The sequence below is a fragment of the Camelus dromedarius genome, chromosome 20 (assembly GCF_036321535.1).
Source record: "Camelus dromedarius isolate mCamDro1 chromosome 20, mCamDro1.pat, whole genome shotgun sequence".
Classification (NCBI taxonomy): domain Eukaryota; kingdom Metazoa; phylum Chordata; class Mammalia; order Artiodactyla; family Camelidae; genus Camelus; species Camelus dromedarius.
Window position 1 is genome coordinate 9,589,158 of NC_087455.1, and position 27,993 is coordinate 9,617,150.

Sequence of the window (27,993 nt, forward strand, 5' to 3'; positions counted from 1 at the left end):
CAAAATGAGTCCACCTCAATACAATTAAAAAGTTGGAAGCCCAAAACACAGGCCAAGAAACAAACCTCATTTTAAGTGTTGTATAAATGGACCACCTCCACAATACTGTTAATGCCATCATTTCCACGTTGCAGCAATATCTGAATTGGTAACCTGGATATTCAGGAAGCTGAAATAATAGTTGTGGCCTTGACGCAAAGTCAGCTTTCAACATCTCGTTTCCATTTTTCTGCCTTCTTTTATAATTTGAAAAATTTGAGAGACAGGTCTAGTTGAATAAAGGCAGGAGAGGTAATGACTCTTAGGCACATACCTGTCCATAAGAGGTACTTTAATCTCATTTTATTCTACATCAGTCCTTTATAGGGGTGATTAAAACCTCTGTTTTATCGACATGAAAACCATGGCTCAAATAAATTGGATAATTTGTTCAAATCTAAGATTGGACTTGAGTTCCACTTCGCTCCATGATAGACGTGCTTTCTGTTTTACCACATTGTTCCAATTAAGAGGGCGCAATCTAAAACAGCAGTGGCTTCCAAGAGAGTCATTACATTCCCTTTGTGTTTGTGTCTTGTATCCAGAATCTGACTACAGGAGGATATTGGGAATATGAAGTAAATCTACCTGCGTAATTAGCCTGAAGTTACTTTTAATCCCTCTATAATTTGTTCCTCTTTAAATTGTTACTTTTGGTATTTTAAAAAGTAGTTTGTTTTTTTAAAACAGAATATAAATACTTAATATTAACCCTCACGGACCTATATTATAATTCCAGCTCTGACACTCGTTAGTTGGTTATTTTAGCCAAGTCACCCACCCTCACTGGGTTTCCCATTTTCCTTCATTGTAAAGTCAAAATAATAATACTAACCTTGTGGTGAAAGTTAAAAAAAAAAAAAAATTGGAAGTACCTAGCACAGGGCTTGGCATATGGAAAGTTCTCAATGAATGTGTAAACGAGCTGTAAAAATAGCAGTGGAGGATTAAAAAACAAGTTTTTATTGCATAAAGGATGTAAACCTCAATCTCCTCATCATTTAGGTGGTCATGATCATTATTGCACGAGGTAACTTGAGATTCTATAGGATACAAGTTTTCACAGAAACGTCCAGGGTCCTAATAACTTCGTAATATTACAACTTAAAATATGAAACCACTTGGAGTAGATGGAAGAGTTCCTCTGAAATCAAGTATCTTTTTTTTCTTTTCATTTATGAATTCATTTGCTTTAAACAAAGCACTGACTGTATGCCTGGAATACTGTTTCTGTCTCCTATTTATTTGAGGCATGATAGTCTTTGGAAACTTTGTGAGTTTTAGCAGCTTTTTGAATGTATAATTTCTTTCTTTGATCTATTGTTTATGGCATCTAAAATGCTCATTTAATCATGCCTGCCATGTATTATTATTTAAATGTTTCATACTTTTATCCGATCGCTTTGTTATCTAAGAGATATTAATTGAATACTCAGTTGTGCCGAGTACTCCAAGGGGAAAAAAAAAGGTGAACTATGAATGCTTCCTACTTGTATGGATATTAGTTTTGATTATTTACTCCATTTGGAACATCTGCAGCCACTCTGTAACCACAACAGATGTTGGCCTGCAGAAGAAGCCAGCACAAGGAGGATGCCAAGCCAAAAGAATTGTAGGGAAATGCAACCTAAATCATTGTACTAACGCCAACTCTGAAATCTACCTTATCTCTGGATTTCTATTCCCGTGAACCTCATGAACTATTTCCATATTTATGTAGACTAAGGTCAGTTCGATTTTCTGTAATTTGGGCCTATGATGTTTTAATTGGTTTATCTACTCTTATCTCTTACGTGAGACCCTAAGTTCCTGAAGAATGGGGGAAGGTTTATGAATTCCTCCACTGATTGACACAGTTTCGAACCTATGGTGGGTACCTAGAATCTGAATCCATTTATTTCTGGTTCCATACAACATGGTGATATCTAGCATCAAAAATAATGATTCTTAGTGTTTTTAGGGTCATGTACCTTCAACTACTGATAAAAGGTATTGGCAGTATTCTCGAGAAAAATAAAAATTATATATACATACACACACACGCACATACATCCACACAGTTCTGTGTGCAACAAACAAAATATTTACATGCAATTTCAGGAGTTCATAAGCCTCTGAAGCCATTCATGCACTCAAGAACCACCGCTGAGAATCCTATTCTGGGTGATGGCTTTTGCGTAGAAATGTATATTTCCCCATCCTCCACGCTCTTCTTTGAAACCTACCTAAAATGAAAGGTGACCTTCCCAACATGTGTAAAGGCACTTTGTTTTACTTACTGTTAATGTCAACGTTGTCTACACACATTCCCTGCTGTTCATTTGAGACATAGTCTGTTAATTTAGCGCTCAATGCTAATGAAATAATTTCTTTATTAAAGGGGAAAAAATCTTCAAAATTTGAAGTAGCCATGATTTTAAAGGTACTTTATTTTTTCATAAATTCTGTCATTGCTATAGCAATAGTAATAATAACAGTGTACCATTGAGTATTTGTATAGTGGGTTTCAGTTTTCAGAGCTTTTGCCTCTAATTTATTTCACTCTCAACCTTGTGAGGTGGTAAGAGTGGACGTTTGTTGATTTATGACTGTCCTGCATCCATTAATTTGAGGGACCCAAGTATCCCCTGCTTTGTACAGTCTCAGTGGGACAATAAATCAGTGTCCGCTGCCCTGGGGGCCAGTGCGTCCTCTTCCCTCCAGACCCTTTCTCTCACTGCTTCAAAGAAGCCAATGTGTTTGTAGTCTGCACCTAGTCGATTAGACTCTTTCTCCCGCAACTTTGCCTCTTGCGTCAAGTGACTGACCATGGGGGAGAAATGGCCCGCATCCTTCGTCCCGGGTGTGGCACTCTGCTCTGGTTACCTGGATCCTACTCTGATTTTTCGTTCTGATTTTTGCCTTACTTCTAAGCCTGGACGCTAACCTGTCAGTTTACTTGGAGGGACATCTTTGATAACATTCCAGTAAATTCCCCTTTCCTGTTAACTAAATTTAGATTGAGCTGCTGCCAGGAAAGAACTTTAACAATGGAGAAAACAAGGTAGATGTTTAAAGCTCTGTATTACGTATCAGAATGTGGAGTTGCAATTAAACAGTGAAGAGTGAAGCTAGACCTTTAAAGACTTAGAATGTTCTGCTGTTTCTATTGCTTTTAGGTAACTCCTTGTTTGTTTGTTTGTTTAATATCATTTGGGTGTTCCTGGTGTGAAAGCAAGGACTGAACACCTTGAACCTTGTATAAGTTAAAATTAACTTCAGCTGAATCAACAGAAAAATTCAAAATAAGAGTGTTTTAAACAAGACTATTGTTCTTCTCTCTTTTTGATATATAAATCTAGAGATCGGGGCTGGTTTAGCAATTGTGGAAAGTTGTCAGGCAGAACCAAAGCTTCTTCTCGCTAACCTCTCAAATATCCCTAGGATGTGACCTCTGTCCTTGTGGTCCAAGATAGCCTGTACATCATATGTGTTCCCAGGTCTAGGGTTGGGGAGAGGACTGGGGAAAAATATCCCTTTGCAAGTCTTACTGGCGATACCTCTCAGCATCCATGTTTATACTTAATTGGCCAGAACCCAGTCGTATCACACCCCTAGCTGCAGAGGAGACCTAGAACATACTTTTTAGCTGGGCAAAAATAGGCCTATATAAAAATGAAGATGTCTAAAATTTAATTTTTATTGATTGATTTAATTCATCTGTTTATTTCTGGTAAATATATCATATACATCATGATGAATTTTCTCAAATCCATTTATGTAAGCAATCTCCAAATCATTAAACAGAATATTATCAGCACCAAAAACGAGACTTCTTTTCATAAAGAAAAAGGAGGGAAAAGATGTTTGGTGGCAACTGGTAGTGTCTGCCGTAAACCCCCAAACTACGCTGAGCCACAGTAATTTGCTTAGTATTTGACTTAAGCAACAATTTCTTCTAAGTGAATCACCATCCAATCAGTGTTTTCGTCACAGCATCTCTGTTGGGAAGCTCGGTGACCAGCACAGGAAAGATGGTCAGTAAATGTTAAGTCAAGTAATTGATTGAACAAACGAACTTCTCAAACTCCCCCAAAGGAGAAATATTGAATTAACCAATTTGTACGTGAATTTACTGGAAGCATTTCATAAAATGTTTGAACTTGTACAGGAAGGGAAGGTCAAAAGTTACATCAAATTTGAACTAATGGAAACTTCCTTGTGATTACTGCTGAGTAATTAGTTACTAAGTTTCAGGCATTAAGCATTGTACGTATTGTTTAATTTGCACAGCAAGTTAGTTAAAAACTGAGGCTCAGGGGGACTAAGTCGTTGGTCCAGAGTTAGTAATATGATTAGTAACATTTTTGTAAAATTCCTGTTCCTGTGTCACTTCTGTATGTAAGATTTTTAAGTCCTTTCCTTTGCCGCCTTCTATAAGAACTCTCTCTGATGCTGTCTCTCTAGGTCCATTTCTTTTTTCTCTGATTCCCCCAGTACTGTCCGTTTCTGGGTCTTTTTTTTTTTTTTTTTTTCAGTTAATGTGTTTTATTCTTTTTTTGTGTATTAATTTCTCTCTAAACTTTAATTAATTTATTGAAGTAGTTTACAGTGTGTCAATTTCTGGTGTACAACACAATGTTACAGTCATGCACATATATTATATATACATTTTCATTTTCATATTATTTTTCATTAAATGTTATTACAAGATATTGAATATAGTTCCCCATGCTAAACAGAAGACTTTTTTTTAAAATCTATTTTCATATATAGTGGCTAACATTTGCAAATTTCAAACTCCCAAATTTATCCCCTCCCACCTCTTTTCCTCCAGTAACCATAAGATTGTTTACTATGTGAATCTGTTTCTGTTTTGTAGATGAGTTCATTAAGGTCCTCTTTTTCCCTTTTTTTTAGATTCCATATATGAGTGATATCATATGGTATTTTTCTTTCTCTTTCTGGCTTACATCACTTAGAATAATGATCTCCTGGTCCATCCAGGTTGCTGCAAATGGCATTATTTTATTTTTTATGGCTGAGTAGTATTCCATTGTATAAATATACCACAGCTTCTTTATCCAGTCATCTGTTGATGGACATTTAGGTTGCTTCCGTGTCTTGGCTATTGTAAATAGTGCTGCTGTGAACATTGGGGAACAAGTGCCTTTTCGAATTAGAGTTCCCTCCAGATACGTGCCCAGGAGTGGCATATTCTAAGTCTTTTAATATGCTCTTTCTAATCTCCATTTCACCTCTCCATACACACACACAGTATTTCAGTTTGCTAACTTACTTGGCCTCCAGCCTCAGTTCAGGTATCCCTTCCTCTAGGAATTCTGGCCTGGCCCCGTGTGTCAATTTCTTCCCTTTTATAGTTCCACTTTGTGTCACCTGTCATCAGTGCACATCTCAGCTTTATTGTGATGCTTGCTTTTTTTGTTCAATAACCCCTGGGTGATAAACTTGAGAAGAGGACCATGTCTTATCTACTGCTTTATAGTCGAGCACAAAATAGCCACTTAGGAATTACTGTCGGATGATTGAATGAATGAATGAATGAAGTAGTGGAGCCATGCTTCAAAGCCACTTCTAGGCAATCCCAAAGCTGGTGTGTCTGGCTAACCCTATGCTATTCAGTGTCACTCTAGAGCCCCTTGTTAGCAAGAGAAAGATCTGCCATAGCATATAGAGTCCCAGATGGACTTTATCGTCTCCAGAGCAGCATTCACCCACCTGGTTTTGCCATAGGATGTGGCTTTCCTCTTTGCTTTGAAACATGTTCCTTCACAGTGCGTCTCTCATCTTGACACGAATGGTCATGAAACGTTTCTCTGTGTGACTTTTATCACGATGTCTGCTTTCCATTGCATTCCACTTACAAGTGCTCCTTTTCAAGGCACAGGAACTCAATTTGTCGTTGGTAAGACCCATCAGCCCTAGTGGGGTGTGTCACCATAAAACAGTGATTGCTTCATCACCCCAGGTGTTGGAGATCTGGACACTGACGCGTGTCCTGTGGGAGAGAGTCCAGGGCTAGCTCCTGGGAGAGGGTCACTGGTCTACTGGAGCATTTCCATCTTTAGCTCTTTGGATTCTGTGAGCTGCGTAGGCTGGGATTTGATTTGATGTTAAGGGTAGGTGAACTCAATAAATAAAAGCGATTTTCCACTCTTATTGTTTCATTTCCAGCGCAGCCCCTGTCCAGACATGGCAGAGGCCATTTATTGTGGACGCAAAGCTGTGACTAGGGCGGCCTGAACAGCCTGATATACGTACCCTGTCTCGGCTTTTATAGGGCAGCTGTTTCTCCAAGGATCAAGCTCAGGTATCAGGAGTGTGAATTACGAGTCCTAATCAACTTGGTCATGCTCTGTGGCCTGGGAAAAGCCCGAGTGTTTCCCTTTTATGATTCAGGAGTGCACTTTTTGCAGCCTGTGGAGCAATTAGCCAATCTTTGAAATGGATACCCTGTAAACGCAGTGTGTCCTTGGAGAGCCATCGCGGCAGGTTACTCTGGGAGGGGAAGCCATGAGGTGGTCCCACAACTGCCTTAGTGCTGCTAAATGGGCTGCAAGCCAGTGGCAAAACTGACTGTAAGTGAAAGAAGATAAAACTTCCAGGAACATCAACATGTCCGTGCTGTCCCTCCCTGCACGAAATCATCCAAGTGTCAAAGAGATGCCAGAAAAGACTCGAAAGATCATGCTATTTACTCTATTCTGAAAGTCCACTTATTTCTCTGACTGTGACGTTGGTTTTTTCAGGGCCCCACATTGTGTTTGTGTCAAGGAAGTGAGGATCTCTTGGGAGGGTTGAGGAAGACCAGGAATCAAATATCCCTCACGTCTAGATGAGACTCTGAACCAAGGTGAAGTGGGAACTCTGTCCTTGGTGTGATAATTTCTCCCTTGTCCATTAAAAAAAAAGTTTTGGGGGTGAAATTCATTTAACATAAAATTAACCATTTTAAAGTGAACAATTCATTGATATTTAGTAAATCCATGTTGTTGTGCAACTACCATCCCTATCTAGCTGCAAAATACTTTCATCCCCAAATAAAAGTCTAAAGGCATCAAGCAGTTACTCCCCATCCTCCCCTCCCCCCACCTCCTGGCAACCACCAATCTGCTTTCTGTTTCCATGGACTTACCTGTTCTGGATATTTCATATAAATGGGATCATGCAATGTGACCTTTTGTGTCTGACTTCCTTCCTTGTACATATTTAAGGAACCAGTATCCAATTAGATGACTTCACGTCACACAAAGAGATAACTTAGTTCCCGAGCTCTGGTTCTGGAAAGCTGCAGATTATTGCTTATTTGATAACGGAGACTGAAAATATCAAAAACCGAAAACCATTAAAAATGAAGTATTACTGTCCTTAATAAATAGCATCATTATCTACCCAATTTCCAAGCTTCAGACTTAGATATCAGCCTTGATTCCTCTCTTTCCTTCAGCTCCAGCGGTCAATCAACTACCAGTTCTTCTTTCTAAGTCCTTAGAGATTCTTTAATGTGCTAATGTTTCTCTAACGCACGGCCATTCTATGAAATTTCAAGACTCTCTCTTTTCCTTTCTGGCCCACTGGAACAGCCTTCTGGTTGGTTTCTAACTTCAATCCTCTAATCCACTCACCAAGCAGAAGCTTTGGGGGGTTCTCTTTAACACCACACTCACATATTTATTACCCAATTAAAAACCTTCAAGGGTTTTGCTGCCTTCAAAATCAACCTGAACTGTGTAACCTGCCCAGCATGTAACTCTAGCGTTATCCCTCTCTGTTCTCAATCTTTCCTGTCCTCCCTGCTGTGCTCCGTTTTTCCTAAACTTATAGATTCTGAATGCAACCTGCCCTTGTGTTCTCTGCAGGCCTTTGTTTTTGCTGCCTCTTCCCTGGAATGCCCCCTCCTTTACCCTTCTTCGTCTGTCACAAGCCCTGCATCTGATTTCAGGGCTTAGCTTGGGGGCTGCTTATTGTAAGAAGTCTGCCTTCCACCTCCCACCTTCCACCTCCTGCCTCTCCAGCAGCTGCAGTTTGTCACTCTTCTCAGCTCACACTAGAGCTCTGGAATCAGGCCTTTAATTGCCTCGTTTGGAGCTTGTCCCTTCCCTGGACTGTACAGCACTTGAGGACAAGGATCATGGCTTGTTTATTTTTAACTCCCCAGTGCCTAATGCCTAAGACCTGGTACTATTTACTGATGGATCATGGAATATTGAAGATGTTTAACTGACTAGTCCTGAGAGGCCAGAGACCAAAGTTCGCTACTTAAGGCCATGTCATGTTATTCTCGATCAGTTGGATGAAATAATGCTCATCCAGAGTTGAGAGTCTCAGTGCCAGAAGCCGTTTGCTCAGCTGTGCTGGCAGGAGCGGGGTCTCAGCAGTCAAGGTCTTGTCATCCTCTCCGTGGAGGATCTTATCTCCCTGAACCTTGACATCTGGCCTTGCACATGCACACAATTATCCTTCCTCCTTGTGAAAATTTTGTAAGACATGAGAATTGACTTAGTCAACATTCTGGACTAGCTCCCTGACCTCAGTTTATGGCGGAAGAAGAGAACTGAATGCAACAGCCCTGACGGAAATTCACCCAGTGAAACCCAACTTGAGCCATGATGGCTTGGCAGTTAAATGAGTCTGTTTGTCTGTGTGGTGGTCACTGAATCAACCACTGGTCATTGAGTTGGGGTTTGGAAGACCATCTTAAAAGAGTGGGACTGATTGATTTTGCTGGCCATCTCAGCCACCTCAAAGTTTGTTGGATTTGTTTTCACAATGTTTGCCCCCCACTGTAGAATTTGTCACCCCCTCACATTTGTTCTAACATAGCACATAGTGCAAACAACCACTATGGCATTCTACCGTGGTCTGCAATTATATAGAGATGTATCTGTCTCTCTCTGAGGGTAAAGATTATGTCTCAAATTCTTCTTTATATCTCTTTATGTAGCACAGGGCACTGTAAGATTAAGTACTTAAATTGAGAACTTTAATAGTGCTGAATAGTCAGTTATTTTGTAAGGGTGAAATTGCGTCTGATTCTTCTCTGTAGTACTATTGTAGTTTCTTAAAACCCTCTCAATTATTGTTGATATTATTATATAAATTAATAAATTCACCTTACTCCATAAGCATAATAGTATTACTGATAACACTATCTTCCAAACACTGAGAGTTTAGTTTGTTCCTGTATCAGAGATGGTCCTGGGACCAATGGGCACGGTCCTACTTGTTAGTATTCTGTGTTCTCAAGACTCCATTAGGGAATGTATGTTATTATGAATGACTTGATACAAAACATAAGTTTATTGTGAATATATATATATGTATCTCATATACTATCAAATCTTAATTGAGGCTAATAAAAATTGAGTGAAATTAGGGGCTGTCTACCCTAGCAACGGCAAGAATTCTTGCCACTGTGTCTGGCCCACTTGACCACAGCCAGACCTGGGATCTGTGAGCCTCCATTGTAGGGGACATTGTCTTGGTTCAGTCATGCCTCTTGGTAAAGACCATTTTTTGGTTCAGTGCTTCCAGTTTTCTTGGAAAAGATTAAGATGCCTTTCAGCTCCAAGTTCTGTAGTTAAGAGACAAGGAGCTTTATTATCCTTGTGGGAATCTGAGAATGTCACTCAGAGAATGTCATGCCCAGTCAGTGCAGAGGAAGGAGAAGATTTCCCACATTCTTTACTCTGACTCTGTTTCCCAGAGGATGTGTCTAGTTATTTTAGTGAGTCATGAAAAATCCCTGGAGGTATCATACTTTTTTGAGTTTTGTGCTCCCCTCCTGCCCCCAGAGGAAATGAAGGTGGAGGGTGGTGGAATCGTGATGATGATTTAAAAAGAGGAGAAGGTTCTAGGGCAAAAGTGGCAGTGGGAAAAGACCTAGTCATGCAGTCATGAAACTATGTAACCATGTGGCCTTGGGCGAATCATCTAACCTCTACAAGCCTTAGTTTCTTCAGTAAACTCTGAAAAATAGTGCCTTTTTTCTCCTAAAGTCTCAGAATGAGAAATATGGATGCTGTTTACTGAAATATGTATTATTATTTTTAATTTTTTGTGTTTATTTTAAATGATAAAATTTTATAAGATTGCTCACGCAGAAATTAGTTCATCTTTTCTGTGGTGCACTTATCCTAATGGGACCATTGACTCTCCCTAGATAAGGAGAGCTTTTTAGGGCTATTGGTTTAGCTGAGCTTCTTGGTCCTGATTGTGATGGATGGTCTTACTGAAGAAGTGCTTGAGGAGGACTGTGATGGGCTAAATGCTTGGGTCTCCCCCAAACTCATATGTTGAAATTGCAACTCCCAGTGTGATGGTATTAGGAGGTAGATTAGATCACAAGGGTGGAGCGCCTGTGAGTGGGTTTGCGCCCTTATGAAAAAGACCTCAGAAGGACTTCACATCCCTTCTGCCGTGTGAGGACACAGCAGAAAGAAGGCTGTCTATGAACAAGGAAGCAGGGGCCCTTACCAGACACCAAATCTGCCAGAATCTTCTGGCACCTTGATCTTGGATTTCCTAGCCTCCAGAACTATGAAAAAAAAATCCTGTTGTTTATAAGCCAGTCAGTCTGTGGTGTGTTGTTATAGCAGCCTGAATGGATTAAGACAGAGAACTAGTTCTGCTCTCTTCTTGATTCCAGATAGGCAACTAAAATACATACCCATGCCATTTTAATATGTTTCATTGTCTATCTTGTCAATGTTATATAAGCTGTGACTTGACTTTTGCATTACTGAGAGAACTCTTTAATTTTAGAAGGTGGAGACTCTGTATGTATTTCTGTGCCTTGGTTTCTGTACCTGTCAGATTGGGTCAATAGTTCTCATCCTCTTTACCTTAAAGGAAAGCCATGAGGTCACATGGTAAAGACACTTTGAGAAATGGAAAGTAGTAATTCACTGAAATGTTTCTCTTTTCTCTTCTCTTTTAGTATAGCACAGTGCTGGGCAATGGTGAGACACGCAGTACATAGTTGTCAAATGACTTAAATGACTCAAATTTCAAAGATAACTTCTCAGTTGGATTTGAATGGCCATTGTGACTGCCTATAGGTGAACAGGGCTGATTGATGCATTCACTGCAAAGTTTAGAGAAGAAAAGCTATGTCATTGTGTAATCCTTGCCCATGGGTGAGACCTGTGCTCTCTCACATCAATTTCAGTTGTCTTTTGGATTGCACAGGCCAATGAGCAACATTTTAGTTACAGTAGTCCTGCAGTGGGCTTCTCAACCTGGCACTACCGCCATTTTGGGCTGTATAAGTCTTTGTTGTGGGGGCTGTCTTATGCATTGTAGGGAATGTCTAGCAACATCCCTGGTCTCTACCCACTAGATGCCAGTAGCATCCCCTTTTCCAAGTTGTAAAGACCAAAAGCTTCTCCAGTCATTGGCACATCTCCCCTAGGGACAAAACTGTTCTTGCTAGCCAATATTTACTCAAGAATAGTTCTTTAATTGGAAGAATGAATACATGAATGAATGGTTGAATGAATGCGTGTAAAGAAAGGAAAAAGAAAAGAGACTTGGAAGGGGTGCTATACTTCATCAAAATAACAAAGTCTTTTACTATCTTTATTTTTTCATATTCCAAGTTAACAATTGAAAAAGAAAAACAGAAATGGAAAAAATACGCACATACGTGTGTGTCTGTGGGTGCACATCCCTCCCCTGGAGACAACATTCTTATTTGATCTACAGGGTCATGGACCTCAATATTCCTAATTACAGCCCTGAGAATATAGTTTGAGATGTTAAAGAAGTAGACAAATCAACCGTTGACTGTTTGCTGGTTAATTGAGTCACTGATGTAACAGCTCTTCATGGACCACCTCCTTGGTACCAGGGTCTGTGTCAGGCAAGTCTAGTGGACTTAAATGCATGAATAGCTGTCTACAATATGAGGCAGTACAATACACACTGCTGTAAGAGAATTAAGAACATACTGCTATGAGAACACAGATGAACTGTGTCTTAGGGTGTGGGTGGCTTTGGAAGGATTCTCTGAGGAACATGAGAAGTATCCCACAATTAATCATTTATGTAAGTCTTCCCAGCTGTGTGCACTCTTAAACAATCAATTACTTGTTTGTTTCATTCTGTAAATTTTTAAAGTGCCAAGCCTTTTTCATTTAGTTAGTTCTCTTTGTGGATAGGAAGGAGCTTGGTGTGTTTGAGAAGTGGCAGGAAGAAGGTTTGAAAGGCATTGTTCTTGGTGTGCCAAATGCTATGGCAATCAACGAAACAGACATGGTCCTTCAGAACTTAGAGTCTGTAAAGCAAACTTCTGGCTTTTTGTCTTTTGCTCACTTCATGTACATCCTTAGGTAAGTAACTTTAACTCTCTAAACCTGTTTTCCCAGGTGTAAAATTAGGGGATAGGATGAGATGATTTCAATGTGTCATCATCTGACCTTCTATTATTCCTCATTATTTTATCCCCCACAGCCCTTAAATCACTCAGGTCTCAACAGCAGTCAATTCCTGTCTTATCTGAGGAAATAAAATGGATGGGAAACACATCTTGTTATAGGCTTGGGTTCTTGAGAAGTGGCACCACCCTCTTGGGGAAGACATCTTCGCCCGATTGAATGTATTCATTGGGAAGTAAGGGAACTTGGAGGAAATGTGAAATAAAGGAACATCAATATCAAGTTCTGAAAATAGTTATATGAGTGCTGAGGCTCACATCTGGGAACATTATTTTGGTCTTACAAGATTCCTTTTCTGTGTATGAAATGTAAGTGAAGTTCTTTATCCCACAGATAAGAACCAAAGGTATAACCTTCATAAGTGGTTTATACTTAACCTATTTTTCTACCCAGCCTATAATTTGAATAATTTTTCTCTGGTGACAACTTACCACTAATAGTAATGTGTTATCTATAATAATTGCAAACCATAGTTTAATTCTTGTCCTGGATACTGTATGAATTCTCAGGCTGCTATGTGTGTAGTATCTCATTTGTTCCTCCCAATGACAATATGATGTAGGTTGGGTGAGGGTCATTATTCCCATTTTTTTGATAGGAAACTGAGATTCAGAGAGGCTTATTAACTGACCTAAATTCTCAAAGCTAAGAAGTCTCAAAGATATAATTCCACTTCATTTGTTCTACAGAAAATATTTAAGAATGAATAAGAAAGATTCAAACCAAAGGGAATTCACAGAGTGAGAGAAAATATTTGCAACACATATGCTAACCAAAGGACTCTACAAAATATAGAGAACTTCTGCAAATCACTAAGTGAAGACAGACCATTCAGCAATAGTAAAGCACAGGCAAAAGACTTGAACAGGACTGTCATTAAAAGAGTATATCCAAATGACCAATAAACTTATGAAAGGCTGCTCACCTCCGTTAGTCATCAGGGAAATGAAAATTACGACCACAATACAGTGTCACTGTACATTTACCAGAATGGTTCAAATGTCAAAGATGGAACACATCCGAACATGTTGAACAACAGGTACATTCGTTAGTAGGAACTAACCAGTGGAAACAATGATAATAGTTAACAGCAAGAATAGCTAGGGAACATACTGAGCAGCTCTGTACACTGTTGGTGGGAGTGTACGTTGTTGTAAGCACTGTGGAAAAATGGCAGTATTGATTAAAGTTGGATATTTTCATACCCCGTAACAGAGTAGTTCTATTCCTAGGTATCCAAAAGAGTAGTTGGCAAAGAATTATGTGCAGGAGTGTTTAAGCAGCACCATTTATCATAGTTCCAAACTGAAATCTAAATATTCATCCACAGAGGGATGGATAAACAAATCAATATAGTTACACAATGGAGTATTATACAGCAATGAGAATGAAGAGTAGCACTGTAGCTAACAACGTTACTCTGTCTTACGAACATGGAGTTTACTGAAAGAGGTCCTAAGCAAAAGAGTCCCTGTAATACCCTGTTGGTACTAGAAATAAGGGTAGTCATTAGCTTTTGGTTGTGGTGGTCAGAAAAGGATACAGGGAATTCTGGGTTGCTGAAGATACTCAATTTCACGATGTGAGTGCTGGTTACACAGGCTTGATCAGCTTGTGAAAAATCCATTAAGCTGCACATTTATGATTTTTGCACTTTTCTGTAAGTATGTTATTCTTCAACAACACTTTACTAAGTCCAGCCAATAAAGAACTGGAGTCAGTAGGACACATGAGTATCTCTGTATGCCAAGAAAAGGGATGACTCTAAAAAGAAAGTTTGTGGGTAGCTTATTTAAGAAAGTGTGGGTGAGGGAATGAGGAAGAATGAAAGTTTGGATACCAGTGTGTGAACAGACCACCGACCACCTGCTCAGGTGAGGACAAAAAGCTTCACGTGGGTTAAGTAAATTGCTGAAGGTCCGACAGCTCGTAAGCGGTTCAGCTGGAATTCTAATCAAAGTCTTTTTATTCCATAGTCATGCTCCTTCAACTGTACCATCTCAGCAGGCAATATTTCACTTCAGCCCTGAGACAGAAAGGAATAGGAAAAACAGAAGGAGGTAAAGGGGTCGACATCATCAAGAAACAATTTAAAATATTGGTTTACAGCCTGCCTTTCACCATAAGCTCTATGAGGATGTGATCCTTATCTAGCCTGTTAGCTGCTCTGTCCCCAAGAAAAGTTTTTGAATTGAAAGAATGAGTGAATGAGTGGCGAGGAAAAAGAAAACAGCCTTGGGAGGGATGTCACACTCCATCAAACCAACACAGTCCCTTATGGCCTTTGGTTTTTACATCTAAGTGAAGAAATGAATAGAAAAAAAAACAACGTGTGTATGTGTGTGTGTGTGTGCATGCGTATAAATCTCCCCCAGCACACACACCATAGACGACACACTTCCTTGGCCCACAACTTCAGGGGTCTCCGTATCCCTAATTACAGCTTATCCTGCAGGCTACACAGAAGCACTGCTGATTCCAGCACTGGCAGGACTCCTGTTCAAACATACTTCCCAGAAATCTTAGGCGGCTCGCCATGGTAGAAACAATTTACGTCAGATTTTGAGCAGGGCACTCGGTGGAGGGTGGGGAGGAAGGCGGGGGCGAGTCGTTAAAGGTGGTAAGAGTGAGGCTTTTCATGGACGCTACAGCTGATCACTCTTTCCCTGGTCCAGCAGAAGGACAAAGCAGTTATTATTCCTCTTTGGCTCACCATCGCCTCAACAGCTCCGCTCTGAGAGTCAATGGCTGCCCGAAGATTCCTCGGGGGATACCGAATGAGTCTGGCTATGATGCTAAAGAATTTTCCTCTCTTTTGCTGGCTCTCTTGGTGGTTTGCCATAGTTAAAAGATTTCTTTTTATTAATTATGGATGATCTTTAATGTTCCCTTTAGTTCATGGACTGGTATTGAAATGACCTCAGGAATTATTTAGTCAAACTTCTTGCCACTGCAGGAATTATTTGCAGAGCAAAAAGTCACTCTCCATTTGATAAATATTTATTCATTGTGGAAGGCATTGTTAGTATTCTACCTACTGTTCAACTGCTCTTCCTTTCTCCTTACTAACAGCACTCTCGTGGAATTTTTTTTTTTTTGAGTGGAAGCATTATGTCTACACCCAAGCAATAAATTTTTATTGCTGTAAGTCAATCATGATAATCTTATTCTCACTCTTGTAACATTCTTGGGAGCCCTAGTATACTTTAGTTTTGGCCGAAGAGACCTAAGAAAAGGAAGTTTTCCTGCAGAATTCTTAAAGAGGTTTTGATTTTCTGATGAAAAGGGACAGACACTCTGCAATGTCCTTTCTCACTCTGGCCTTGACTGTGAATATGATAGTTACCACCTTAGGACCATGAAGATAATGGCAAGAAAGCTATAGACATTATTGATCTATTGAACCCACACAAGTTACTCATGTGATATAAATGTTGGTGGGAATGTAAATTGGTACAATCACTATGGAAAATAGCATGGAGGTTACTCAAAAAAAAAAAAAAAGTAAAAATAGAACTAATGTATGATCCAGGAATTCCACATTCCATTCCTGGGTATTTATCCAAAGAAAATGAAAACACTAATCTGAAGAGATACAGTCACTCCCATGTTCATAGCAGCAGCATTTATAATAGCCAAGGCGGAGAAGCAACCTAAGTTTCCAGGGATAGATGAATGGATAAAGAAGAGCTATGTTTATATCTATCTATTTATATCTCTCACAAATACTGTATGTTTTCATTTGTATGTAGGATCTAAAAAACTGAAGAGAACAAATATATCAAAACAGATACAGACTTTCAGATACAGAGAACAAACTAGTGGTTGCCAGAAAGGCAGTAGGGTGGGGATGGATGAAATAAGTGAAGGGCATTGAGTTACAGACTACCAGTTATAAAATAAATAAGTCACAGGGATGTAATGTACAGCATGGGCAATGTAGTCAATAATATTGCAATAAGTTTGTATGATGCATAAACTATAAAACTATTGAACTGCTATGTTGTACACCTGAAACTAATACAATATTGTAAGCCAACTACACTTCATTAAAAAAAAAAAAAGAACATAATAAGTCACTGTGGTCAGGTTTTCTGTTTCTTGCAACTGTATTCAGGCGCTGTGTTAAGGAAGGCATGTGCTAGACGTAGAGATGCAGTGTCTGGATCTCCCTTTGCGGAGGACTTCCTGCCCAGCAGTGAGGACGAGGATCGGCAGACAGCCTTCCGCCATCAGGCCCTTCAGTGTGCACCTTAGCTATGGAGAAGTACTAACTTGGTGTCTCAGCCGTCCTTGGGGCAGCCTGTATCTTGTGCCTCAGTGAGGTGGGTGCATAAAGAGCCCCAGTCATTTGGGGCCAGTGTATGACACTCTGACAGGTAAGACTTACTCTGGAGCTCCCCACTGGGTTGACTGAGGGTTTGTTGAGATGGCATTGCATTAATGGCCTTGAAAGGAGGTAACAAGGAAAGATACTCCTCATGGATAGAGCTTTGGGCAATGTGGTTATCCATTTTGTGAGAAATGATAATTGGCCAAGGTTAGAATGGACACCTGGGCGGTGGTAAATGGCCTGGCAAGCTGGTCAGTGATATGGAAGGTAAAAGACTGGACGGACAGAGACAGGTGTTTGGACTAGTGGCATATGGATAAACACTGGGGAGTGGCACACTGTTGTGCTACAGGTGAACAGCCACCTGTGAGTGTCCGTCATGGGAAAGGCACTACGTAGTTGAGTAGGCAGGTCTAGTGGACGTCAGCCGGCCTCTGTCGTCAGGCACTGCAGGGTCAACACAGCGGGGACATGAGTGATGCGGCCAAGGCAGCAGACATGGAGACTATACAGCGGCCCCACCGCATGGGCTCCCACCGACCAAAGCTGCTAGTGTCTGACGTGGCACTGACTGGATGTTTAACCCACCAGCAACAGAGATACACCACGAGCGCCTGACACAGCATCAGTCCTTGAGAAGGTGGATCGACCACATCAGGCTCTTTCCGTTCTGGAGGGGTTGGTGGTTCTTTCTCACAGGAAGAGACACAGTACTTTGGGGTTGGATCTTCCTTTACGGCCTGTGGGATTTAAGTAATCACCACTATTTAAGAGCTTATGGCACCTACAGCATGGAATTCCCATATAATTTTGCATCAGACCCGTAGACTCACTTTATGGAATAGGAGATATAAAGGAATTTTTTTTTTCCCTTGAATTGAGCGACAGTCTACTCTCTTAAAACAAAACTTCTCAGTTTCATGGTGCTGCTTTTATGGTACTATCTTACAAGTATTTGCTCATAAATGTATACCGGGCATTCCTGACTTGGTCTTCCCAGCTCCCTAGGGCAGGGTCTGGACAGGGGTAGAGATAGTCCCTCCTGTGTTAATTCCCTGCTCCTGCAAGAGAACAGTTCTATACCCTTCTGTGCAATAGTGCTCAAGAAATTAGCATTAGCTAAGAAATGATAATTGTCACCATCATCGTTATCAGCATCACCAACATCTTTAAACCATTTGGGGAATAGAGTAGAGTCATGGCAACTGAGAAAGGGCAGTGTCAGTTTAGAACTTAAACCACTTGTGAGCTTTGAAAGAACAACCACATCTTCTTTATCCATTAATCTGTTGATGGGCACTCAGGTTGCCTCATCTTGGTAATTATAAATAATGCTGCAGTGAACATTGGGGTACAAGTATTATGCTAAGTGAAAAAGAAAGACGAATACTGTATGATATCACTTATATGTGGCGTCTAAAAAATACAACCAGCAAGTGAATAAGACAGAAAGGAAGCAGACTGACAGATACAGAGAACAAAGTAGTGGTTACTAGCAGGGAGAGGGAAGAGGGGCAATACAGGGGTAGAGGACTAAGGTACACACTGTTGTGTATAAAATAAGCTACAAGCATACATTGTACAACACGGGGAATACGGCCCATATTTTAAAACTATAAATGGAATATAACCTTTAAAAGTTGTGAATTACTCAATTGCACACCTGTAATTTATGTAATATTGTGTATCAATTACACTTGAATAAAAGAAAGCTTCTCCGTGATAAAAAAAGATAAGGGTCAAAAAGAGAGGGACAATGAAGGGATGAGTGTGAGAAAGAATGAAGCAGACAGGAGATGGGGCAAGACAGAGTGGGGATAAGAGAGACAGGAGTAAAAGAGAAAATACTTCCCTGTGGTAAAAAAAAAAAAAAAGTCATATTTTAAGGGTCGAATGAAAGATGAAGAAAAATATTGGCAGCACATATTTAGTTTCAAAATCCATAACAGAGAGTTCCAACACATAAATAAAGGAAATAGACTGGGTTGCCCTTTTTATTTCTTACGAAAGTAGTAGGTAAGTTGTCTCATCAGTGCTTTAAAAGAAAGACATCAAGGAGACAGAGGCGTTCTGGGTGTGCTGTTCCTGCTGGCGGAATTGCACATCCGTGGGGTTGCCACGGGCCAGGTTTGGGCCTTTGGGTCCTCGGTCTTTCCAGTCCCTCAGGGAGCAATTCCAATCTTGCTGAATAACCAGTATCATCAGATACTGATTATTAGGCCAGACAGCGTTTTATGAATGAATTACAGAGAATGTAACTGTAATGAGGACTAAGGAGTGCTTGTGTGTCATCACATTTTTCTCCAGTGGGGCACTTCCCAGGGCAAGTTAAGTCCGCGTCAGTAACGTACCTCTGAACACAAGCAGTAGACCCACAACATCTTTTAAAAGCTGTCTTTGGGACCTGTAGAGAAAAGTTGAAAGAGCCCAGGTTTCGGGAGATGGAAAGGCCAGGATTTGATTCTCAGTTGTAGCAGGAATTAGAGCGATTTTCTCATCCTCTCTGGACCTTGGTGTTTTATTCCATTTCAAAGGGGTAATGATTTTAAGGATTACTGTGGGGGATTACGCCCGGCACTCCAAATGTGGGAGTCCTCATCGCTAGGACATCAAAAGCCCGAGATTGGCCAATCAGAGCTTCTGCTTCTTCCGTTTACTATGCTCTTGACCTTGACCCAAATTCCATCTCCATGCAAACCACATGGAGCCATTAACATATCTTCCCTTAGAATGTCCAGGTTCAAGTCAATAGATAACAACTCTTCTGTGTCTTGCTTGAGATCTGAGGATGTCCACAGTTACTCTGGTTGAATTTGGGTGATTTCGAAGTTTTCTGGGTACCACATTTACAATGTCCTGTTTTAGGAAGGGCTACTCTGGAAGGAAAGTGCTGTTTATTACTCATAGCTTGTCTTTAGTCGCTGCCAGGTGCCTTTCCTCACCTTATTTCAAATTTTATTTACTCAGCAAATTCTTTTAGAATTATCTACGATGTGCCACGCACTGTGTAAAGTGTTGGGGGTACACAGGCTAATAGCATCTGGTTCTGGAGATGAGGTGTGGGGAATACAGACATTTCGTTAAAATAAAAATGTGATCAGTGGTAAAGCAGGATTATAGCTAACATTTTTATGTCATTCTCTACTCATAATGTCTCCTTCAGATACTGTTTGGGGAAAGTCCAGTTTCTTACTAACATGTTTCCGGGGAGAGACTTCTATTCCCAGGAGAGAAGTGAATTAGGACAGGAACATTTTTGCCCTTTTGAGCCACCGTCCTCACAAGACAAGCATCTGGTCTGAATGTGAAATCTGTACACAGCTTTAGCTTCCTTTTCTTTTCCTCCTCCTGGTTGGAGCAGGCCCACTATTGTCCAGTTTCTACAGGGAGGAGAGTTGAATATGACGGAGACGGTAGCGTTAGGAGTAGTTGGAAACCGTATTCTGACAAAAGGCTATAAAGCGCTTTCTCTAATTCAGCTTCAACGGTGATAAAACTTTGTTTTATCTTCATTCTCCTGATCCCTTGTTGATTATTTTTTCCTGCATATTCTCTCTGTGTCAGGTGGTTTGTGTTTGTTTTTCACACTGTACAAAATCCTACAACCTTGCTGATTGTGTGTCTGCTTATTTTAGCAGAGCTTGAGTAAAGAAGGTATTAATTTCTGCCCAACTATTGTGACTGTTTCTCTTCTCAGGTCTGTAAATACTTGCTTTATGTACTTTAAAGCTATGTTATTAGATGGACGTAAATTTAGAATTGATACACTTTCTCATAGGTTGCTCCTTTTATTATCAAAAACTGCACCTTTTAATCTGGAGTGCTGTTTCTTGCTTTAAAATATGTTGAATATTGGTGTATGTCAAACTTCTTTTATTAATGTTTATAGTGTATAAATATTTTCAACCATTTACTTTTCAAACATTCTATATCCTTGTATTTAAAGTATGTCTCTTTTAAGAGATATATAGTCAGTTTATTTTTAATTTGTGCTTTTATTCTTTGTTCTTTTAATTGAAATATTTAGTTCATTTATATTTAAAGTAACTACTAATATATTTTAATTTATATGTACCATCTCTACTTCTATCTACTGAACTTTTTCTATTTTTTTGCCTTCACTTGGAATAATAATATTTTATCATTTTATTTTTCCCTGTTCTTTCACTATATATCATTATATAACCTAGGGAATTCAACTCCATTTATTCTATCTCACCTTTTTGAGCTATTATTGTCATGTATTTAATTTATTTTTTAATGTTTTATTATTTATTTTTTATACAATTTTTAAATATTACACTCCATTTACATGTATTACAAGATTTTGGCTATGTTTCCTGTGTTGTATCCTGTCTTACACCCAATAGTTTGTACCTCCTGCTTCCCCACCCCTATATTGCCCCTCCATCCCCTCTTCCCACGGATGCCCACCAGTTTATCCTCTGTATCTGTGAGTCTGCTTCTTTTTTGTTTTATTCACTAGTTTGTTGTATTTTTTTCAGTCCACATATGAATGATATCATACAGTATTTGTCTATTGCCGTCTGACTTATTTCCCTTAGCACAAAGTCCTCCAAGTTTGTCCATGTTGCTGCAAATGACAAATTTCATTCCTTTTTATGGCTGAGTAGTATTCCATTGTGTGTATATATACATATATATGTGTATATATACCATATCTTCTTTATTCATTCAACTGTTTAAACGTTTGTTTCACCACGTATAGAGTTCTAGGGTAGTCATTATTTTATTTGACACTATGAATATATCATTTCAATTTTTCCTGGCTCCTGTATTTTCTCTTATGTGGTCAGCTATCACTATTACCAGTGTTGATGCTCATTTGAAATACCTGTCTATCTGCCTGTTCATCCATCTATCTGTCCATCCATCCATTATTCTCCCACAGAACTTGGGATGGGGAACAAACACATGCCTCCCTACCTAGGGGGTAAGGTGCAGGGTGACGGCACAAAACCCTATGACTCTGTGCAGTTAAGCGCTCATTCTGCCATTTTCACTTCAACCTTTTACATCCTTAAATGTGACCATTCACACTTTTTTTTTGGTCTCTCCTGCCTTTATCTAGATTTAAAATATGCCAATAAAATTTTTTTGAAGAAACTACATAATTAGTGTTAAAAATACAGCATATGGTTTTAGGTTCATTGAGTAATTATTTAATTTTCTATAGTTTTCTGTTTCCACAAATGTTGTATAATGAACATTTGTTACGTTTACAACAGAATTTTTAATTTTTTTAAAAAGTGGAGTTAAAATTATTACCTTGAAATGTGTCCTAAAAGTCCATTTAATGATTAAGTGCCAGAATTATAATTAAATACCAAAATTATTTTATCTTTTAAAAAGATAAGTAATCAGTCCTCTTCCCCACCACATCTTAGTTTTCTTAAGTGTCTCAGAATTAGAATGTTACGGTTTCTGCACAATATTCTATTTAAATCAGATCTGAAGTCTTTTAAGGATCCACTAAATTAATCATAAAATATATCACTTAAGGCATCCCTAGGCTATAGAGAACTTGTTTATTTCAAGTGATGTCACTGATTAATGCCCACTTGGTTTTGCCTTTCTTCTCCCCCTTCAGGTCAGATGGAGCGCCACAGAAATTCACTGAAGGCTGCTAGCCAGGAGACTCAAGAAGGAATTGTTCAAAAGGAGAACTATCCAAACATTGTCCTCTCCCTTTGCAGCCTAAACAGGAAAGAGAACTCATAGGTAAGCAATAATAGGTGCTCTGTGTGCTGGAACGCTCTAAGAAGGTATTGTCTAGGCTGGGGAGCTGCGGCTTTGGCTACATGTTCAATGAACCAAAGTCTATGAGGTTCAAGTTCAGAGAAATGGACTTCTGCCACTGCAGACTCATTAGGGCTGATGCTATCACAGTGCTAAAAGGAAAACCTTATGTTCACCTCGGGGCTGCCAACTGTCCAGCTGCCATCCACATCAGCAATGGCAGGGAATGCTCTGAATTTGGGCTAGAGAAAACATAGTGAGAGCCAGGCCGGTCAATGAGCCTAATCATGATAATGCTAATAATAGCAAACCTTTATTGAGCCCTTTCTGTGAGCCAGCACTGCGGAGAGCGGTCTGCGTGCATTACCCCGTTTAATCCTCACTGTTCCAGTCGTGAAGCTGGAGCCGCTTTGATGACTGTTTTGTGTGTAAGAAATGAGGCTCAGATGGGTTAATTTGTCTATGGTCACTCAGCTGGAGAGCAGTGGAGCTGGGTTTTGCACTCTAGTTTGTCTAATGCTGTAGCCTAGAACCTCACCACTTGGCTTTTCTACACCTGAAGTCCAGTCCCTGGTCCTCCAGGATGTGACTCAGAGCCTCCCATCCTCTCCCCCGCCAGGGTCTCCCCTCCCTGCCACCCCATGCCTCTTTTCTCTGGCCCTACCAATTTAGCTTCCGCTTCTAAGTGTTTGTAAGATTCTTTGCTTTTTGCTTGTCACTTGTGCCTTAGTGGTATGCTCTCTTCTTGCCTGACAAACCAACTCTATCATGCATTAATTCTCTGTGCAAATGTCGCTTCCTCTGTGAATTCTTTCTCAGCTTCCTGTTCCCAACTCTTGGCCTCCTTGACGACTGCCTCAGCACCAAGTTTATATTTTAGCATAGAAGTTAGCAAACTACGGCCCAAGGGCCAAATCTGAGCTGCTGCCTGGTTTTGTATAGCCCACAAGCTGAGAATAGTTTTTATTTTTTAAAAAATACTTGGAGGAAGAAAATCAAAAGAAGAAGAGTATATTGTGGCACATGAGAATTATATGGAATAGAAATTTCAGTGGACATAAGTACGTATTTTATTTTTTTGGTACATAGCTATACTCATTTGTGGACATACTGTCTGTAGCTGCGTTTGCCCTACAGTGGAAGATTTGAGGAGTTGCAGCAAAGACACAGGGCCCAGTGTCTAAAATATTTGCTATCTGGCTCTTTATGCAGAAGCGATTTGCTAACTCCTGCGCTGGACTACTGTTGAATGGTGTTTTGGAATAATGTGCTCACCCATGTGTTACTGATTATTATGATGCTTGTGCCCAGCACAGGGCTTTGCTCTTAGTAGCCAATAATTTATTGAGCATATGAAAAGTTAAATGAGTATAAAGGACAGATTCTACACTTGGACTCCAGCATCATTTCTGTCACTTACTGTTATCTGTCAGAATACTCAAAGTAGGATCATTTAATAAACATTTTTTTTCACAAAGGGATTGTGCAGTAATTCAAAGCTAGTAGCATCTGAGATGTTACCATCTGTCAACCTAAAGGGTCCAGAGGTGGGAGCAGATTCAGGATGCTGGGATAAAGTCAATGATAAATCATGGAGAGTTGGCCACTTTGGGAGTACCTGTGTCTTCTGTGGAGATACGCAGCCCCTGGCAGGATCCTCTCAGGGAAGAAGCCAGGAAAAGAAAGGTCCTGACCTCATTCTCCTCCCTCTTCTCACCTCTGCTGGGTCTGCCTGTTGGTGCCGCCCATGTGGGCACTGGAGACCCATCAGTATCACACGTGGAGACTGGCTCCCGGGAAGGAACAGGGTGGAGAAGATGGCAACCTGAAGGGGCAAGGGGAAGGCATCCTACACATAGACTTAGCGACAGATCACATCTGTTCTTCAGGCCTTAATTTCTTCGCCTGTAAAATGGGCAGGTTGGATGATAAGGTATTTATAATAATAATAGCAAAAACAACCACACTGATAGAACTTATTTGTGGAGACCTTATTATGAGCCATGCATTCACTTTGTCAAATAGCCTTCAGAATAAATATTATTCCCGTTATACAAATGAGAAAACTGAGGCTCGGTGAGATGCTGCAGGACACTCATTCACACAGTAATAAATTGCCGCATTTGAAAACAATGCTTTCCTGAAACCCCTCCCTCATTTTTACTTACTGCAACCCCAGCCTGGTTTCACTGGGGAAATGGCTGATTGGGGCTTCTGCTGTCTTTAAACTCAGTAGTAACTAGTCAGTCTCGGGTTCCTTGATCAGCTCTTCTGGATTCACTAAATTCACACAGCCCTCCCTCACCTTGTACCTGGTTTCCTGTAGACACCAGCTTCAGCCAGAGTCTCCCGTATCCATCCCCTGAAAGATCAGACCTGCTGAGGAAACATGCGCTCCCCACCCCCACCCCCGTGCCCTCTTTCTAGTTATTGTCCTAAGCTCAGGCTCGGGCAGGAGTCCTGGTAACAGAGGTCTGTCTCATCAGTAGAGTTAGTCTGCTGACAGATGTTCCAAGGTTTTCCAAGAAACATGCTGAAGGCTGAGTGTTACAAGTCTGAGCCCTGGTATGTTTATTTATTCTGGGCAATTTGCTGAACACTGGAACCCTTGTACATCATAGTGAGGATGTGATTTCTTAATTATTTATGCCATTAATAATTGACACCATTAATAACACTGTAATGCCATTAATAATTGAGTACGTAAAATGGAATTCTCTGGAATTAATTTATTATTATTAATTCTCTGTGCCAGCCATCAGGCCTCATTAGAATGGTGGTCAGGGTGTGCGCATCAGACTATTTAACTAGTCGTCTTCAGGTTTGGAAGGCCAAGGAATTGTGGAATTCGCTTCAGCCACTTCTTTTCCTTACCATTCACAGTGCCTCTTTTGTCTTTTCTTCCCCAAGGAAAGGGGGAAAGCTTCCTCTGTACACCTCCACAGAATTCAGCACATCTCCCTGCTGGCTGATAAGACGGGGCCTAATGAGAGGGGAGGAAAGCTGCCTATGTGACTACAAACCCTTGCATCAAATCTGCTCTCAGGGCTTCCAGCCCTCCCAGGCCAGGTCCAGGGCTCAGGCTCTTTCCTGCCAGAGACCCCGAGGGCTGTGACCACATCCCTTCCCTGATTAAAGCTTTGGCCACCTATTCTCTCCCTTAGGATCCCTCTTCCTTAAACTGTCCAATGAGAACATTCATGTCCCCTCATCTCCCCTGGGTGCTAGCCCCTAAGACAAAGGCACTTGAGCCTTGGGAGAGCTCAGAGCCAATTATAAGAGAGATGCTGGAAGGCGAGGACAAGAATTACCTACCCAGATCATATACACCGGCTCCATTCTTTTGCTTTTACAGAGCGCCAGTTCTCTGTGGCACTGAAACTCACCCAGCCTGATTTCTTTATCCGTAAAACGTGCAATGTCTACAGCAAAGGTAAGAGCATTGGCCACGGGGAAGCACTGCCCCACGTGCCCATTCCAGGAAGGACTGGGTACTGCTCAGCGCGGAGAACTGCCTCATCTGATGCCACCGCCTTCTCAGGTAGGGTGACCGACTCACTTGGTTTCTCAGCACTAAATGTCCGGCATAGCAGGATGGGTCTCTGGGCTGGAGTCTGACCCCGTGGGCACATCCTTAGAAGCAGAGCCATGTGCCCTCAGCGTTTGGCAAGGCTGATCCTTTGAGTTTTGAGTGCATTGTCTGGAACAGGGGACCACAGTGATTCCGCTTCCATCCCCTCCCCACCCTGTACCAGCTGAGCTGAGTACAGCTGCCCACTAAGCCCACTGGGGTCTTGTGACAAGGAGATTAATGCGATGTATTCCCCCTGTGAACCCCGCACCACTCCCTAACTTTCTGACGGTGCTGCCACCTCCCAGATTTTATCATAGTGGCTGCTGGGGCTTGTCTTTCTCTCTCTCCTGGACTTGTGGGCCTCTGACGCCAGGCCAGTGACTGGCTTGTTTGTGTGTGATGAAATGAGCCAATGGGTGGTGCGTTGCGACCTCTACCTCTCTGTCTTGTATGCCCTTTAAAGTTGAAAAGGGCGTCCAGCTGAGAGAGTTTAAACGTATGTGAACACCTGCGACATCAAAAATCTAGGTTCATCTCCCACCTCCACCTAAAATCCTAAGGCCCATTTTGCTTAACTTACAGGTTTGTTTGTGCATGAGTAAATATGTTAAATAATAAATGCAAAGTCATTTTAGGAATTATTTATGTGAGCGGTTAAACCTAGAAATACTCTGTGTCTCTGTTTAAACAGTCTAATCTAGTCTTCGATATAAACCAGAATGGGTCAGAGTTGCTATTCTGAATTGTATTGGGGCTTTCTGATAAAATAACCTAATATTATCTACTAGTAGATGCTTATTATTAATCTTCTCTTAGTGGATCGAATGGTTCAATTAGTTTTTTAGAATCTTCAAAAATCTTATCTGTGCATCCTGGAGCCTTTTTCTCTGTGCCCCTGGAGGTATACATAAATAGATTCCGTCACGTGCCCTAGGATGCAAATTGTGGCTGTTTTTCCGTCTCTTTGACCTTGTTCAACCCTCCGTCTGGGTTTAGTCTTCCTGATTAACCAGGGGGAAAGAAAATGCATGGTATCACCTGGACACTTTGATGAAGGATACTGAACCCTTGTGATAGAAATCGTCTTCTCCCTGATGAAACTTATCAACTATTAATTAGTTCACTCAACTGACCGGGGATCCTTCTGCATCAGATGATATTAAATGCTATGGGAAAAGGAAACATCTGGGACTCAGAGGTCCATGAATTTGAAACTCTTTGCTTTTCCTGCCACTGAGGTTTGAAATTGGGTGCTGCCCTAAATTAGGTTTAAAACTCGGCTCCCAACTAAAAATGCTAGGCCTTATGTTAGCAGGCATCATCCTCTGGCTTTCGAAACGTTGACTCATTTATTTGTTTATTGTCTGTCTCCCTCCATTATAAATAAGTTCTGCATGGTTAGAGATTTTTGTGATGCGTACCTAAGACAGCAGTTTTTTATCTGTTGAGTGAATGATGACTTTCTGAATGTTCAAACTCATAAAGTCTCAAGTGGAAGGGAGTCTCAAAGCCATCGAGGCTAACTTGTATTCTGTGCCCCCTCTAAACAGTCATCACCTTGACCATATGCCATTCCAGGGAAAGGGGCTCATCATCTCCCAGAAGGGCAGCCCAGTTATTTTGCTTTGTGGCATAGAATAAATTTACCCCAGGGAACCTTTTCCATTAAGTCACAACTATTTTTGTACTTGTAACAATGGAATGAGACTTACAGCTGCCTCGTAGAGTTAGTACCCTTCATAAAGTCAAATGCAGTTTTTTAAATAAACATTTATTTGAGTCCTTCTGTGCTCTAGGTGCTTTGCTTGTAATACTTCACGTAATAATGCAATGAGGTAATCTTTAGCGTA

At 40.6% G+C, this 27,993-nt stretch overlaps 1 long non-coding RNA gene across 1 annotated transcript in view; it reads left to right on the forward strand.

Annotated features, from left to right (window-relative positions):
* Nucleotides 1-26,072, forward strand: part of LOC135318680 (uncharacterized) — a 64,142-nt gene extending 38,070 nt beyond the window's left edge. Inside the window, exons 2-3 of the long non-coding RNA XR_010376951.1 lie at nucleotides 22,421-22,551; nucleotides 25,925-26,072. This is a non-coding gene — a long non-coding RNA (uncharacterized LOC135318680). The remainder of the gene's footprint in view (nucleotides 1-22,420; nucleotides 22,552-25,924) is intronic.
* Nucleotides 26,073-27,993: the final 1,921 nt, after the last annotated feature.